Here is a 7,763-nt window from a genome sequence, read left to right on the forward strand (position 1 = left end):
AGGTGATTGAATCTGAGCTTAGTATAAGGAAAGGCTTTCTAAAAATTAGAGGTGTCCTGAAATGGAAATAAGTTGCCTCTGAGTTAGTTTCCTATCACTGTAGATAATGATCCAGCAGAAGCTGGTCAGGAATCTTTTAGGGTGGGAATTTATGCATCAGGTAGGGATTGGCTTAGATGACTTTCTATGGCCATGTATGTGTATGAGGCATACTGTATTATATTATACTTTGTTTCTTATCTTAGTCTTCCTGGCCATATCAAAAATTCTTGAGGGCAAAGACTATATTTCCAACTGTTCGGTTAATAATTAGAATCATAGATTTAGAACTGGAAGGGAAAAGGGAAGTGAATATTCATTTATTGAGCAAATGTTCTGTGCCAAACACTGTGACAAGTGCATTGATGATTATTAGCTCTTGTGATCCTTACAACAAGCCTGGGAAGTAGGCATTATTATTATCCCCCAAGAAGTTAAATGACTTGCCTAGGATCACACAGCCAGTAAGAAGAGCTGTGAATTCATGTCTTCCTCACACCAAGTCCAGTGCCTGTTCATTAGGTTGCCCCTGCAAAGGCATAGCTAGAATGGGCAATTCTGGTATATGGGCAAGTACTACAAAATATGCTTTGGGGTAACAAACAAATTCAACTTTTTAGAACAAATTCAGAGGGAAGGAGCAGAGGAAATATATCAGACTCCAGGATAAATGACCAACATATTAAGGGAAAGAACCCAGGATCCTATCCTATGATAGAGACAAAATTTCTAAGCTATGAGCCCCTGAGGGAGGAAATCCCTGATTGCAGGTAGGCTGAGATGGCCACCAGGTAAAATTAAGAAAGAGATGACAGGTCAAGTAGGCAGAGCAGCATGCTATCTGGTAATCTTCTTTCTTTTTTCCTTTCTTTCTTTCTTTCTTTCTTTCTTTCTTTCTTTCTTTCTTTCTTTCTTTCTTTCTTTCTTTCTTTCTTTCTCTTTCCTTCCTTCCTTCCTTCTCTCTAATTAATTAATTTTTATTTTTTTTACAGCCCATCCAGAGTGCAATAGAAGAGGCAGCTAGGTGGCGCAGTGGATAAAGCACTGGCCCTGGATTCAGGAGGACCCGAGTTCAAATCCAGCCTCAGACACTTGACACTTACTAGCTGTGTAACCCTGGGCAAGTCACAACCCTCATTGCCCCGCCCCCCCATCACTTTCCCAGAGTGCAATGGATAAGCCTCACCCTAGGGAAACTACCTTTGTGATCATGGAATCACCCCCTGCCAGGTAAGTATGGTAACTTTCATTTTAAATACTCTTCGAATTTGGCATCTTGGGGAAGGACCTTGGTTGCCCTCCTACACCCTGAGTTGTGTCTCTGCTTTGGGAGAACAGAGGGAAGATAAACTAGACTCCCAACGTGTTCCCCTTTCTCCAATAACATTTTCTTTCTTTCTTTCTTTCTTTCTTTCTTTCTTTCTTTCTTTCTTTCTTTCTTTCTTTCTTTCTTTCTTTCTTTCTTTCTTTCTTTCTATCTATGGATAGTGAATGGATAGGGTAAAAAATACCTTTTCCCTCTGAGCTTCCAAACTGTGGAAGTGACTAAAAATGGTCTCTTCTTTATGAATCACAGCCTGCCTATGTGTTCCACTCCACTGCAAACTCCTCTAGGCCAGCTAAATTTATATAACTACAGTTGAGCTCTTCCTCTCCTCCTCCTTCTTTTATTGCGTTGATTTAGAAGAATGGTTAGGGCCTGAGGACATTCATGTCTATAGAAATGCTGTAAGCAGCATAAATTAGGGGGCTAAGAGAATATCTCCAACCTCAATAGGGCTAGTCCTTGGCAGAGAATGGATTATTGGAATAATTTTACCCAAATACGCAAGCAAAAAAAAAGGAGTAAGCCCTGGACCTCTGATTTTATTGGTGTTAGGAACTTCCATGTGAGGAAAGTCCTTCAATACAAGCCTCCATTTGAGGCTCTGCAATTGACAGTTGCCTAGAGCATTGAGAGATAATGTAAAATAGAGCCCCAATTGCCTTGCCCTAGTTAGATGAATAGTGATGATGATAACAATGGTGATGATGGTGGTGATAGTGATAAACACATATACATACATATTCCTAGGGGCACCTAGGTGCAGTGGACAGAATGCTGGGTCTGGAGTCAGGAGGATCTGAGTTCAAATCTGGCCTCAGACACTTATTAGCTCTGTGACTCTGGGCAAGTCATTTAACTGTATTTGCCTCTGTTTCCTCATCTGTAAAATGAACTAGAGAAGGAAATGACAAACCACTCCATTATCTTTGCCAGGAAAACCCCAAATGGGATCATGAAGGGTAAGACATGACTGCAAAATGACTGAACAACAAAAAAAAATATTCCTAGAATTCCTTGAAGTTGGTACACACACAAGAAGAAGTAGAAAAAACTCCCAAGCTATGCCTGGTCTCTTGAATGCTATGAATTCCTAATGGAGGGTTACATTTATAAGAGAAAGACTAGATCAGTTAACCTAACATCCTTGTTCCCATCAACACAGCTGGAGTCAACAACAATAACAAAAACAACAACAAGAAATTATAAGGTTGCTTGAATTTCAGAGCTAGTGTCAAACTTTCTTCAAGCTTCACATCACTTTGGGCAAGATTAAAATCTGGAGGAGCGAGCCTCCCTTTGTTCTTAGCTTGCTGGTTGAAGTTGGACGTCAACTAAACGCTTTTCTTTGGGCGACTTCCCAAGTTCATGCAAAGTTGTTTTAGTGACTGGTTTTATTTGTGTGATTGTGGGGAAAATGGGGACAAGAATCACACAGGATGAAAGGGTGTCAGGCACTGTGATCTAAATAGATGGGTGTCATCACCCTAGTTTGCCTTAAATATCAAGTGAAACAGTCATTGTTCAGTTTTAGATCATAGAAATCATGAACTTTTAGACCAAGAAGAGACTTTAGAGATCATCTAGTCTAGGCCTCTAATTTTTAAATGAGAAAACTGGGACTTAGAGAGCTAAAGTGATGGGTTCAAATTTTCCCAGTTAATAAAGGGCAAAGCCAGAAATCGATCTCAATTCTGTGAGGTCTTTTGACTCCAAATTCAGTGTTCTTGGCCCTACCCTATTAGGTCTGGATTGTCTGACATTAGGGTTTACTTTATTGGATTTGACATTCCATGGCCCCCAGCACAGACATCTTGAATCATTCAATCATAGGAGCAGCAGATTTTGAATGTTTTGTTAGAGACAGTTCACATATATAGCTTTACACGAATTGGGGGGTCCATTTAAAAAAGGTCTCCAATGGATCACCCTTCACAATTGAACCATGGCTTCTCTCCCACGATTCATGTCAACCTCCTTTAACAGGGATTTGGATGAGATTTACAAGATCAGATGTCCCCCTAAGAGTGAATGGTTATATAGCTCTTCTGTTTAGAGGGGAGGAAAATGGGGCTCAAGGAGCTTAAGTGATCTGCTCAGAGTCTACCCAGAGCTAGTCTGAAGCAGAATTTGAACCCGGACCTCCCCAACTCCAAGCCTAAAACTCTACCTAATATTCTACACTGTCTTCCAGTTCTTATAGATACCATCACTGTTCAAGGCAAAAAAGAATTGAAAGATAGGGGCAGATTTGAACATCATTGTGTCATTCTTCTGGCTTCTACTTAGGTCATTTTGCTTGCAGTACAAATCACACATGCACACACACAGACATGAACAAATGACATTGCCAGGGGTGTGGGGAAAAATGAAGGAATAAAATATTTTAATTTTCTATTCTACTTAAAGCTATTCCAATATCTGTGAGTTAGAAATAACTGTAGGTTACTAGTCAGGCCATTAATAGCAATTGATTCAAATGTTAAAATTACCTGCTCCATACTCTATAAAGGAATCCTATAGAAATACTGTGATATAGTAGGCAGAGCACTGGCCTTAAAGTAAGGAGGTCTGGGTTCAAATACTGCCTCAGATACTGTGTGACCATCAGCCAGTTACTTAACCTCCCTAAGTTTCAATTTTCTTATCTGTAACCTATGTGATGTTTAAAATCTAAATGTGGGTTCTAATCTGCCTCCCCACCCCAGTTTGGGGGGGGGGATGCTGGATAAAATCACTGATAAAATCAGCAAGAGTTTAGGCTTTTAGGTATTTATTAAAGTGTATTAAGAATTAGTGAAGAGAGATTGAGAACAGATTCCTTATAGCATGGAAAATCCTAGTTTAGATCTATTTGGTATAGCCAGAGAGAAAAAAACTTCCTTTCCTAGCAGCCCACGTGAAGTCCCCTACCACACCAAAGTCCTGGACGAAAAGGGGGACCCTCCTGTTCTCCATCTCTCACCACACTGGTTCCTCAATGAAAAGAGAGAGATCCAGCAAGCTAACCTCCACTTCCTAGTTGCTATCTCCCTCCCCAAAAGGGGAGGTCCTTCAAGCTAACTGGTTGAGAGTGGTTTCCTGCTGACTGATGTCAGTAGTCCACAGCCTCTGAGAACAACACATCACTCAGGGCCAGCCAGATGTGGTCTCCATCCAATCACCCTTAAGTAGGTTTTCACCCAATTCAATCAATTCCAAATCAATCTTCAGGTAGGACCCCTGGGCATCTGCCAAATCCCATTATTTTATCACACCTGGAAATAATAATAGTAGTGCTACCTACCTGAGAAAGTTAGTCTGGAGAAAGTATTGTGCCAACCTGAGTTCAAATCTGGCCTCAGACACTTATTAGCTCTGTGACTCTGGGCAAGTCATTTAACTGTATTTGCCTCTGTTTCTTCATCTGCAAAATGAACTAGAGAAGGAAACGACAAACCACTCCAGTATCTTTGCCAGGAAAACCCCAAATGGGATCATGAAGGGTCATGTTGCTGTCATTATTGTTATTCCCACAAGAGAATAGGCTAGATTTTAGGAGAATAAATCCCCAAACACCCTCACCCTGAAAAAGAGCTGAAAATTATTTCATTATTAACTTAGCAACTGAAGGAACATGTTATAGGGCCTTTGACAATTTTGTGTTGACAATAGCCAGACATGTTCTTATGTGCAGCAGTGTGGAATAGTCTTAGGACTTTGTAGAACCATGCAAGAAATGAAAGAAAGAGACAGAGAAAGAGAGACAGACAGACAGACAGAGACACAAAGACAGAGAAAGACAGAGAGAAACAGAGAGAGACAGAGATGGAGATAGTGAGACAGAGACACAGAGACAGAGTCCCCTCAGGACTGTGGCAAACTTATGGGAGGGCAAGACAGGTGCAATTTGCATCACTGCATAGAATACACTTAATCATAATTATAAGGTAGTTCTATCTAAATATTGCAAATGAACATTTAATGCCCATGTTAAGGGATGGAAATACACAAACACAGACACCCTAGGCATTTCAGCTGGTATTGCTTTAGAAATAAAGGTATTTTTAAACTGCTTGCTTTGGGCAGTTTTAAATACCTGGGAGAATACATACTCCTAAGATCTTTCTTCCATTTCTACTCTTATTGAGGGCAGAAAATCCTATTCCCTGATGAATTCAAGTAGGATTGAGATATCAAAGCCTTTCTCTGAACACAGGAGGATTTCTGACTCTCTACTGGTCTGTTTTAACATGTGGACCTCAGTTTTCCAAAGTAGAAGGAAGAAATAGAGATTGAAAGGATCCTTTGGGAGTGACAAGTAGAGGGGACTCAATTAATCTGTCCTAGGTAATGGGGGTAGGAAAGCATTTCAAGATGCTTCAGCAGGAATCTTTCATCTCAATTTCTCTCCTGCCTCCATACTGCAAGGATTCCCAATTTCATTGGAGTAGTTATTTAATATACTGACAGAAATTACAACCTCTCCACAATACAGTCAATGATGTTTGGGAACTTCTGTGGAGAAAAAGAAAAAAAGAAAAAGAAAAACACTTTCATGCTGCAGGCAACTTGATGTCCAATCTCTCTAAATTCACATAAACCAGACCTCAGATCACATGCCACAGTACAGCCTATCCTTGAGTCTGTACTTTATTCCTTTCTGGGTTAATAGTTGGGCAGGTAGGTTGCACAGTGGATAGAATGCTGCACCTGAAGTCAGGAAGACATCTTCCTGAGTTCAAATCTGGCCTCAGACAGTTACTAGCTGAGTGATCCTGGAAAAGTCACTTATCCCTGTTTGCCTCAATTTCCTCATATGTAAAATGAGCTGGAGAAGGAAATGGCAAATCACTATCTTGCCAAGAAACCCCAAATGGGGTCAGAAAGAGTTTGAAATGACTGAACAACAACAATATAAAGCTAAATAATACCTTCCAGAAGATGAAGGTTCTTAACCTTTTTGTGTCATGTACTCCTCTGGTGGGACAGTTAGGGGGCTCAGTGCATAGAGCACTCACTCTCCAGTCAAGAAAACCTGAGTTCAAATCTCACCTCAGATACTTATTAGCTGAATGACCCTGGGCAAATCACTTAACCCCAAATTGCCTTAAATATCTTGGGCCATCTCCAGTCATCCTGATATATATCTTGCCAGTGGACCCAGATGGCTCCAGAGGAGAGAGTGAGTTTGGTGACCTTGTACAGTCCTCCCTCACTTAAATCCAATTTGGTGCAAGTCATGACATCACCCCAAGTGTCATGATCCTCTTCTAGAATGAAGGACAAACAACAACTCCTCTGGTACTCTAGTAAAGTAATTTACCTCTTCTAAAAATATTTTTTAAAATTTTTGAATTTTTTCATTACTGAAAAAAGTGCCAAGTTTCTTTTTCTTTCTTTCTTTCTTTCTTTCTTTCTTTCTTTCTTTCTTTCTTTCTTTCTTTCTTTCTTTCTTTCTTTCTTTCTTTCTTTCTTTCTTTCTTTCTTTCTTTCTTTGTTTTTCTTTCTTTCTTTCTTCCTTCCTTCCTTCCTTCCTTCCTTCCTTTCTTTCTTTCTTTCTTTTGCAGGGCAATGAGGGTTAAGTGACTTGCCCAGGGTCACACAGCTAGTAAGTGTGAAGTGTCTGAGGTGGCAGCTAGGTGGTGTAGTGGTTAAAGCACCAGTCTCAATTCAGGAGTACCTAAGTTCAAATCCAACCTCAGACACTTGACACTTACTAGCTGTATGACCCTGGGCAAGTCACTTAACCCCCATTGCCCTTCAAAACAAAACAAAACAAAACAAAGTGTGAAGTGTCTGAGGCCAGCTTTGAACTCAGTTCCTCCTGAATGCAGGGCTAGTGCTTTATCCACTGTGTCACCTAGCTGCCCCAAGTGCCAAATTTCTATTAGAAGTTAACAAAAATTATATTTTGTACATCAAAGTTCAAAGACCCCCTGTGATCTTAGAGGTGATAGGCATTCCTAGAGTTTGTTGAATAGGAAGACAGCATGACTTGTGTTTTAGGAATAATAATTTAACATTTATGTGGAGCATGGACTGATGTGGAGAGAGACATGAGACAGAGAGACAAATAAAAAATTCTATTGCAACAGTCCTAGTACAAAGTGATTAGTGCCTGCACAAGGGTGCTGACAGTTTCAGAATAGGGAAGGGAGCATATATGAGAAATGGATATGTGGAGATGAGGGAGAAGAGTCAAGGATGACACTTAGCTTGTGAGCCTGGGTGACTGGAAGCATAATGATGCCCTCTACAGTAATAGGAACATTAGGAAAGTGAGAGGGCTAGGGGAGAAAGATAATGAATTATGTTTTTGGACATGGTGATTTTAATATGATTATGTGACACCCTATTTGAGTTGTCCGAAAGGTAGTTAAAATTCAAGGCTGGAGGTTAGGACTGTAGGTCTAGGAAT

At 40.3% G+C, this 7,763-nt stretch overlaps 1 pseudogene; it reads right to left on the bottom strand.

Moving 5' to 3' along the window:
• Positions 1 to 1,095: 1,095 nt before the first annotated feature.
• LOC122745127 lies at positions 1,096 to 1,277 on the bottom strand (annotated as a pseudogene).
• Positions 1,278 to 7,763: the final 6,486 nt, after the last annotated feature.

This window comes from Dromiciops gliroides, chromosome 2 (genome assembly GCF_019393635.1).
Source record: "Dromiciops gliroides isolate mDroGli1 chromosome 2, mDroGli1.pri, whole genome shotgun sequence".
Classification (NCBI taxonomy): Eukaryota; Metazoa; Chordata; class Mammalia; order Microbiotheria; family Microbiotheriidae; genus Dromiciops; species Dromiciops gliroides.